Source organism: Ptychodera flava, chromosome 11 (assembly GCF_041260155.1).
Source record: "Ptychodera flava strain L36383 chromosome 11, AS_Pfla_20210202, whole genome shotgun sequence".
In the NCBI taxonomy this organism is placed as follows: domain Eukaryota; kingdom Metazoa; phylum Hemichordata; class Enteropneusta; family Ptychoderidae; genus Ptychodera; species Ptychodera flava.
In genome coordinates this window covers 5,488,829-5,499,704 of record NC_091938.1, presented here as the reverse complement: position 1 = coordinate 5,499,704, position 10,876 = coordinate 5,488,829, and the positions used below count along the sequence as shown (strand labels likewise).

Sequence of the window (10,876 nt, the reverse complement as noted above, 5' to 3'; positions counted from 1 at the left end):
CGCACCTCGCTGTGCCTGATCGGCCTTCGTTGTCTGTTTACGCTGATCGATTATCTCATTTTGTCGAAATGTCGTCAGTGTTCTAAGTTGTTCTTCTCAGTTGACGACATTCGGACCTCGTCCCCGACTTTCAATTGACCGGTGAGCCTTCAGTGTCCGTAATTTTAAACGAAAACAGTTCTTGCAGGAGTCTTAAGACTTATAGACGAATTCCAAGCATCATTTCGTCGTAATCAAATCTTTCGTCGTCGATGTCACGCGGTTGTTGCCGGGTCTTCGTGTCGTTGTGCACTTTGCTTTGTATTCATCGCATTCCAAAATCGAATATTACATTTTCATTTGTAGTTCATAGAAGGACTTGCTCCCATCGAACCACATGTCTTACTTCGCTCCGGCTGCATCCATCGTGCTGCACATTCTTCCGCTAGATGTTAACTTTTCTAACTAGAGCGTGCCCTATATAAAATACCCGGATTCTCCACCGTGTATTACAGCTCACCGTCTCCCTTTGTGGGACAGCTAGCAAGAGGAGGTCGGGATACAGAAACATCGTAGAGGCTCATAGTCTTCAAAGATAATACAGTTTATTTCTTATACAAAGATGTTGAATAATGCAAGGTGTTGTCTACCTGCTCCCCTCTACCTTTTGTGCTATTCGTAAAGACACCGCCAATATACAATCTGTACAGTGGTTATTTACATAAAATTACCATCTCATCATTAGTGTCCTTTCCCTACTAATGACTTACTTATGGAAAAGGCTCACATCAACGGACAAGACCATAAACACTAGAACAATTACTTAGTTGTTTCATTTCTCACAGTCCGTATTGCCATCACACACAGTTCACACAATTCTGTATTGCTTTCACCAGGGGCCGGTACGTAGATTGTTAGTTTAGCTGTTAATAAAGTCTTCTTCACACCAAAGTTAGTATTATTTGAATTGAGTGTGCAGCATTTTCTGCGTTGATGACATGTAACACTCATATATAAGTCTATCTTCACCTGTAATATCACACTTTCAGAAACTTAACTTTTAAGATACACTTGTTTCCCGAGGGTGCTGACTACTGTTGGGACTTGTGTGCGGTAACGGCCTCCTTCTACGGTCACTACTGCTTTGCTGACCCCTTCTCTCACGTTTGCAAGTATTGACACCAAATCGTATTCGTCAGAATGTTGCTGCAATTGATCAACTAACGTCTTTATGTAGTAACTTCCTTGTCCGGTATTTCTGTAAGAAACATATCCTGGTACAGTAGAATAGCCGATGACAAAATCTGCTTCGTTTGGGATCAGATTATTTCCAAATACAGCATCAGTAGACGTCACGCCTCCCATAGACATTTGTCCTTGACACGCCTGAATGAAAAAAATTTGGGTTTTCCCGCCAACGTTTTGCAATGATCAGATGAAAAGTGTTTAGTAAGATCTCTTATCTCAACACTCTTACAATCAACGCCATAAACTCTGCCCTCTGACCCATGAGACAACACACAAAAGACAAAACAGTCGAAATTGCTATGGTCTTCCAAACTAAAGGTCTTCACAACACTTTCCATGTCACTTGCACCCAAGTCGTTGTAGATGTGAACACCAAAATGAAGTTTCTTAAGTAAAGCATGGAGATTCACTGGAAACAAAAAGAGAGGTAGAGCTGCGAAGTTGTGGAGAAGCATCGGCATTTCTAAAAATGTAATACAAAACTAAAATTATGTCCCGCGTGTATATTACATATGTGTGATAAAATTATTTATAGTTTTCTCCTCTTGCAAGTGCTATCCTTATTGAGGATATTTTGTAGCTTTAATAAATGAGTCGACACGATACATTTAAATTGTTGTAGTCGGCTGCATTTATGAAAAAAAAAGGCCTTACCCCAAAAAATTGCTACAAAAGGTTTCTCAACGGTTTTTCATAGAGTCAAATGTGCTTAATACATAGTAAAAGTCTTCCAAAATCTGACCACTGGAAACGCGTCATTTTCAAGATGGCGTCCAAGATGGCCGCCATATACTTAAAATGGCCATAACTACTTAAATATTAAACTAGACCAGTGATGTTTGTGTCTACCATCATGTTTTAGTGGTTTAGGAATCCAACTATCATATCTAGATTATGGCAAGTGGTCATAAGTCCCACAATTTGCATATTTGTACATGTATTACAAATAATCACTGCCACATTCTTCGTCCGGAACATGTTGCTTAGTGGATTTTCACAATTTCAAGGTTATTTTGTGTACAGGTAGATGCAGGGGCTGAGATGTGACGTTGTTCAAATTGACGTCAAAATGTGCAAATGAGGTAAGAAAAAGGAAAATCCTGCAAATGTGTAGGAGTGGTGGCATGCCTGTGACTGAAACAGGCTACTCAACTGACCTTGAGTCATTTCCTGTCATCGTTTTGAACTGTTACATATTAACAGACCTGCTAAACTAAGAGGGACTAGCTGTTTTTGCTATGCATGTTGCTAAAGTTGACCTCCAGTACCTAAAGTTTCAGACGTTATTTACTTTTGTCATTCTTGTTTTTCTGGTTTATATATTTCTTGTTGTTTTCTGGTTGTACTGTGCAGAAATCGTTGTCATAACATCAACGTAGAATTTTCCTCCACTGAACAGATAGAAACAACATTTATTGTTAATCTTTGGTACCCATACTGGTATGTACCAATTCTGATCAAATGTGACCGACACCGTATAATTGCGGTATTTTTATATTGTCGGTCTTGTAATTTTTCACTAAATTGTGTGACTTTCTGTGTAAAATCGGTTTCGTTGTTACATGTTCTGATGTATCGTAATGTTTCACCTTTGATCAGACCTTTGAATGTTGCTGCCGGATGGCATGAGTTTCTTTGTAAGAACTGGAATGTATCTGTTGGTTTTATGTGTGTCTTGGTGTCGAGAATGTTCTTTTTGTTGTATCGACGACCTTTGTAGATAGTCAGGTCTAAATATGTGATTTCTTGAGAGGAGCTTTCAAACGAAAATTTGAAAGTAGGATGCATTTTGTTGATGTTTGATATGAATTCATTGAGTTCGTGTTGTGTTCCGATGAAAATCAGGAATGCTTCGCCCTGAACCTCAGCCAGGTCGGTATTTGTTGTTGTGTTTCTTTATTATTCTCATTTCTGTCTCTTGAAATGTAATATCTGCTATTTGCAGCGACCAGGGAGACCCCATAGAGCATCGCATATTTGCCGGCAGAATTCATTGTTTAATTCAAATGTGTTGTTTTTTAAGATTATTTTTAGCAGAGCTATCATGTATTTTGTTGGTGGCTGCTTGATTATGTATTGTTTGATGATCTTTGATAACCGTACAACACCCATTCAAAATGAACTCAAAATGGATCCCACATACAACTGAGAGCTAAAAACTAGAAAATTATTTGGAAGCGACAAAATTGGCTATTGTTCACACACCTATTCAAACCACAAAAAACAACATGGCACATGCAGAACAAATAGCATTGAAAACGCTATCGAAGAGCAAGAAGATAACCATAAAACCGTTTGATAAAGGAAGGGGGATAGCAGATGATTACATAAGAGAATGCCAACGTCAACTTAGCGATCAACGATATACACAAAATTGGAAACAGATGACACAAACACTACAATAGAAGACATACACAATCTCACAACAGAAATGTACAATGAAAAACACATTGACTATCCCATATTTTAATATTTGAATCAGTCACTAGAGAAATAAGAACACCACTTTGGTACCTTCTACCGAAAATACATAAAATGCTGCCACCAGGAACTAAGCTTGTAGGGCGGCCAATTGTAAGAGGATGCTCCAGTCCAACATTTCACATATCATAATTCATTGACCACTTTCTCAAACAAATCGTCAAAGAAACAACCAACATACATCAAAGATACAACAGGCTTTATACGGAAAATTTAGGCAATCAAAGTTCCGGCCAATGCGACACTAGTAACACTAGATGAAATTTCAATTTACACAAATACACCACATAATGAGGCAGTTGAATCAGTCGGCAGAGCATTAAATCAGGAAAGATCATCAAACAATTACATAATCAAGCAGCCACAAACGAAATACATGATACCTTTGCTTAAAATAATCTTAAAAAACAACACATTTGAATTCAACGATGAATTCTACTGGCAAATATTGGATGCTCTATGGGGTCTCTCTCGTCTCCGAAAATAGCAGATATTACATTTCACGAGACAGAAATGAGAATAACACAAAAACACAAACAACAAATGCCGATCTGGCTGAGGTTCAGGGACGATGATTTTCTGATTTTCATCGGAACACAACACGAACTCAATGAATTCGTATCAAACATCAACAAAATGCATCCTACTTTCAAATTTTTGTTTGTAAGCTCCTCTCAAGAAATCACATATTTAGACCTGACTATCTACAAAGGTCGTCGATACACTTAAAAACTATCCACTGTTGATTGAACAATCAGAGTGCTCAATTCAGGGTGTTTTATTTTACACGTAAAGTCTGGTCACCAATTCAAGAAACGAATGACAGCGCCGTAGTAAAGTACTGTCCAATCAAAAGTGAACATGTCATATTCTGTAGACATCTGGTACGTTTTAATATTCAAATTTGGTAACACAGCGGAAACCAGCTTCAACACAAAATCTGCTGTGCCCTAGGGCATTTATATAATGTGCCCTAGGGCATTTAAAGGATGTTCCATTACATTGGAAGGCTATTTCACAAATAAAAGTTTTAATTCATATCCTAACATGTTACATTGACAAAGGGGACGGTTGACGTAAAACACATTGAAAACGAAAATATATCAGTTAGGGGCGATAGTTTTCGAGGCCGCAGGCCGAGACATTTTATCGTTGGGTTGGACTTTATATACCAGAAGAGCCCTCGTACTCGGGCTTTATCCTATACAAAGAGAACATTCTCGACACCAAGACACACATAAAACCAACAGATGCATTCCAGTTCTTACAAAGAAACTCATGCAATCCGGCAGCAACATTCATAGGTCTGATCAAAGGTGAAACATTACCATACATCAGAACATGAAACAACGAAACCGATTTTACACAGAAAGTCACACAATTTAGTGAAAAATTACAAGACCGACAATAAAAAAATGAAATAGAACGCATTATCAGCAAAACAGATCATAAAAGCAGAAAAAGAAAGCTTGAACAACAAAAAGAAAGAAAGAACGCCACCAACATACAGTAGTCTTCATAATAACATATAGCCCGTACATTGAAACGACAAAAATCAGGCAACCCGTGACAGAAAACTGGAGTGAACTTGAAAAAGACAAAACACTAAAAAACTGTTCCAAAATCAACCAATAATCGCATATAGAAGGAACAGAAATATAGGCGATACACTTATAAGTGCCACACTTCACAAAAGTGACAACAGCTCGAACTCAGGTTCACACGAACCTATACAAACACATCAAGACCAACCAGTAGACATTCTAGCTCTCCTACTTGAACAAGAAACGGAAGTGGAACAACATACTACCAAATAAAAACAATCAACCTATCAACACGGCTCACCGATCAAGAATGCATTTTAAGCGACTGATGAAGAAAACTCTGTTTGGAAACACAGCACCAAAGGATCGCAGTGTCACACTAGTCTCTCCGGGAGTAACATCAAGACACGTAGATTACGGTACGTCTCGCCATGGCTAAGCAACACTTTACTTAAAACAGCCAAACATGACATACACATATATTATACACAATTTCATACACAAAACGCAAACAACCCAAATATGAAAGATGTTTGGAGTTGATTTCCCTTTACTACCTAACCTAGGAAATGTGAAAATCCACTAAGCAACATGTTCCGGACGAAGAATGTGACAGTGATTATTTTTATACATGTATGAATATGCAAATTATGGGACTTAAGACCACTTGCCTATAATCTAGATATGATAGTTGGATTCCTAAACCACTAAAACATGGTGGTAGACACAAACATCACTAGTCTAGGTTTAATATTTAAGTAGTTATGGCCATTTTAAGTATATGGCGGCCATCTTGGACGCCATCTTGAAAATGACGCGTTTCCGGTGGTCAGATTTTGGTAGACTTTTACTATTTAATTAAGCACATTTAACTCTATGAAAAACCGTTGAGAAACCTTTTGTAGCAATTTTTTAAGGGTCAAACCATATTTTCAGCCGACTATTGTGTGGTGGTGATGTAGTGATGATAGTGTTGGTTGCAGTGGTGTCCTTGTATACGGGTTGGTGGCTGACGAAAGCGGTGCACGTACTGTGCCTACATATTTTACCTTTATCGTATTCCGTGCCCTTTCTTTTATCAAACCCTCCAGCTTGAAACAAGTAATTATTGATGATCACTGCTTGTCCACGAGGCTTTCTTTCCATAGGATATTTTCCGATACCAGACATTGGTTTTGCTACGGCTGCCGTCTTCGTCCTCCCGGGAACTTCAACTTCTTTGCTGTGTTGTCGCTGCAGCTGCTGTAATTTCATTTGCTGTTGACGCTGACGTTGCAGTTCTTCCAAGTTCTGTTTCTGTTGTTCCGGTGACGTTTTCACTGGGTTTCCTTGTCAGGAAACTGCTTTGTCTCTGTTCCATCGGCGTTGTCGCTTGAATAGGATGTGATAAACTTGAAGACTGTGTCTGCTTCGTTTGTGGCGTGGAAATCGAAGAAGTCGAATACAGTGGTGCTGACGTTACTCGTTTCCCACTGCAGGTGTCAGTGGCTTTGCGTCAGTTCGCGCCGCTGTATATGATGATGGTACGCTCGAGAGTGGTGTTTCCAAACGCTTAACTTCACTCTTTCCAGCCTGTACGTTGCTTTGCTGTGTTTGAAATATCGATGCAAACGAGACCCCGAGCTTGGTGTCGTGGTTTGTTTTGTTTCACTTTTCCCAACCTGTTTATATGTCGTCTGCGCTGGACCCTGATAATTCAGCGAACTGGCGTGACGCAAGTTTAATATGCTCCATACCTGTAGTCGACGTGGCTGGTTTTGGCTGTAGATCAACAGACCTCTTTGGCGGTGGCTCAAAAGGTTGCTTTTGTCCGCCCGTTGCGACTGGAGCTTGACTTATTATGCTTTTGATTTTAGATTATTTGTTTTCACATGCCGTAGACTTCCCCTTAGAGAAAGGATTGTCGTCTAAAACGATGGTCTTTAATTTCGACAGTTTTTTCATCACAGCCGGTAAACTCGCCAACTTGTTCTTGTTTGCATAAAATGCTTCGAGTTGGGAAAGATTGCCGATACTTTCAGGAAGTGAGGTTAGTTCATTGCAAGACAGGGTGAGTTGTTTGAGATTTGAAAGTTCCCCCAGGTTGTTCAGCTCATCTGAAATTTTGCACCAAACCAGACTCAGTACCTTCAATGTCTTGATTTTGAAAATCACTTTGGGAAACATGCTGAGATTACAGTTGTACAGATAGAAACTCTTCAAGAGGCAGTGTTATCAAAACATCATCTGGTAAACTGGTGACACGAAATGGCAAATCCTTGAACCCAAAGTGTAATATCTTCAAACTTGGATGCGACATATCATTCTTGGAAATGTAGGTGTACAACTCTTCAATAGATTATTTTCCTGCAGTTGATTGAGTTGTATGACGTTGTAGGAGACAGATGTAAAGGAATTCGATTCCAAATTTAAGGTTCCAAGACAAGATATTGACCTTTTTAATCTAACAATTCTCTGGTGGTTAATAAGCTCAGAACCCCTGTAAATTATACATTTTCTGAAAGCCTAGATATAGGGGAACATTTTGGTAATCACAGTGTCACCATTGTTTACATAACTATCACGTGACAGGTAATTTGCATAACCTTTCAAAAATAGGTTTTTCCTATATTTTGTCTCAATACCACAAAATATCTTACTCAAACTTGCTTGAATGCAAGCTGTCACAATGCTCTTTAAACGACTGTCTCAGATTTTTATATCTTGCTTAGTTTTTATTTGAGCACAATTTTAAAGAAATAAACTAGGGTTAAATTCACTGCTCTGGACATTTTCAGGCACAAAAATTGTTTAAGAAGGTTTACAAAAATTTTGAGACACTCTTTAAAAGATCCTTAGGACAGCTTGCACTCACACAAATTTCAGTCACATATCTCAAAGCATTGTAACAAAACATAGGGAAAACCGATTTTGAAAGGGTTATGCAAATTACCTGTCACGTGATAGTTATGTAAACAATGGCGATACTATGGTGACCAAAGTGTTACCCTATATCTAGGCTTTTCGAAAATGTATAATTTACGGGGGTTCTGAGCTTATAAACCACTAGAAAATTGTTGCTTAAAAAGGTAAATTTCTTGTCTTCGATCCTTAATATTTTCAAAGATTTCAGTTTGCATACAGCATCAGGAAAGATTTGCAAATTACTGTCTTTGAGAAAGAGTTCTTCAATTATTGTCAGTTCCTTCATATTTGACGGTATGCTAGTTATTTTGTTCATCGACAAGTCGACAATTCTCGCATCTTTGTGTTTCGTCCATAATTCAACAGGTACCGATGTCAACGTACAACCACGTGCATCATACTTCTTTTTCCTGTCATCCCAAGATGGTTTCCTGGCCATTTTGTTGTTATGTCTTGAAAGGAGAGTGCTTCAGTTACCGTCAGTTCCTTGGTCTGTGACGGAATGCTACACTATACACTAACACGATGTATATCAAATACTTAGAGTGTCTCATAAAAAGGTTGCACTTCGAGGTCTGAAAATGATATTCGTGTCAAAAGCTGCTAATACGTTAATAGATATGTACTTTGGCATGTTGATTATTCCAGGAGGATGGAAGGACTCTATATAGAACTGCATGGCAAGTTGCCGGGACTCTCTCCCCTTCATTAATTGCAGTTTATGATGCTCATGCTTTGTTTTCTGTTGGTCGAGTACTTTGTACGATAGAAACAACCGTTGCATATCTGTTGTTAACAATGCCTTTGTCATAGTCACGCCTGACATATTTTACCCTTTTCAGCATGACGTGCTTTCCCAAGGTACTAACTAGTACTGAGAGTTGCGTGCACAAACGTTTCCCTATCTCAACGGCCACTGTTTTGCTTACTTCTTGCCTCACGTTTGTCAGTATTGACACTAAATCAAGTTCATCGGCGTATTGTGACAGTTGGCGCACTAATTCTTGTATATAATAACTTCCTTTTACTTCATTTCTGATTGAAACATGGCCCGGTACGGTAGAATAGCCGATCAACATGTCTGCTTCGTTGGGGATCAGACTGTTATCAAATGGAGCATCTGTAGAAATTGTGGTTCGCATGGACTTTTGTCCTTGACATGCCTGGATGAAGAATAACTTGGGCTTACTGGCCAACGTTTTGCAGTTTTCAGCAGAGAAGTGCTTAGTAAGATTTTTTATCTCAACCTCCTTATTGTCAACGCCATAAACTCTGCCAAGAGATCCATGAGACAGAATACAACAGACAAAACAATCGGAATTGCCGTGCTCTTTCAGGCTGCAGTTTCTAACAACTTCCTTCATGCGATGCGCTTCCAAGTCATCGTAGACCTCGACTTCAAAACCCAGTGTTTCGAACAGAGATTTCAAGTAATCTGTAACAGATAAAATGATGTAGTGAAGATATACCCGGTGAATGAAGCCAGAGATAGGTTTGAGTCGAGCAGATTGGGTCATCTGTTGTCTTTAAACACGCATTTAGAAATTTTAGTATATACATTTGAATGTGTGCATAAAGTGAAGCAGCATATAGTTGTCGAACCCGTAGGTGTGAAATTATGTGAAAAAAAGAGCAGATACAATTTTGACAAAAAGAGAAGCATACAAAGCGAAACGACAAATGTGTTTGTGAATGGAAATATCATTATTGAAGTTAGGTACGTGGCGATAGGAGATTTCAATGGAAGGTTTTGATATTTATTAAAAGGCCTTTGCAAACGCATTTATCATATTTATATATATAATGTGACATTAAGTACAGTTCAAAATGACATGCCATGAATCCGAACCAAGTTTCAATACAACGCTTTGATTGCTAAGCTTATGTATTTGAGTCATACAGATCGTGCTTTTTACAGATCTAAATCTTTTCCTTCAGGAACTGTTGCAAGATGAAGAATTTCAGGATATTTAAAAAAGTAATACAAAAAAATAAAAATGCCATGTGAGTTTTGCAAGGTTGTGTATATTATCCTACCTCTGTCTATGTTAGTACCCTTTCTAATCCTATCCACCCCTTGAAATTTGTGATTATTTATGATCACTGCTAGTCCACGTTGTTTCTCTCCATGGGATATGTACTGATGCCAGACTGAAGCTGTACCTCTTTCTGCTGTTGCTCCCGTGTTGCTCGTCGAAGTTGTCTTACCGGAAATAAGGCAGATATGGTTTCTGTCGCTTTTCTTTGCGCTGGCGTTTGCGCCTGCCTTCTTTTTGTCTCTCTCTCTCTTTACTCCTTCAGTGCCAGTTGACGATGATGGTATAGTCTTACGACGTCTTTTTTCCGGAACTGTTGTTTCAGACCTTCCTGGCTGAGATTGAGGGGCGCCACCATGTACAGATGTTCGGACCTGGTTAGTCTTATGATTCCGTGGGTGTTTCGCTAGGGTTTCAGGGTAATTTACAAGAGTTGCGTTTATTGATGTTGACGGTCGTTTTCTACCGTTTGTTTGTACGAAATTATTTTGTTCAACTGATTGGTTTTGTCCACTCTGTGTGACGGGAGCTTGACTTATATGCTTTTGACTTTGGATGATTTGTTTCACATGCCATAGACTTCCCTTACAAAATGGATTGTCGTCTAAATCGATGGTCTTCAATTTCGACAGTTTTTTCATGGCGGCCGGTAAACTGGTCAATTTGTTATTGTTTGCATGAAGT

The 10,876-nt window shown here is 38.8% G+C and overlaps 1 pseudogene; it reads right to left on the bottom strand.

Moving 5' to 3' along the window:
- Window positions 1-1,032: 1,032 nt before the first annotated feature.
- LOC139143171 (caspase-7-like) lies at window positions 1,033-8,595 on the bottom strand (annotated as a pseudogene).
- Between the last annotated feature and the right edge of the window lie 2,281 nt (window positions 8,596-10,876).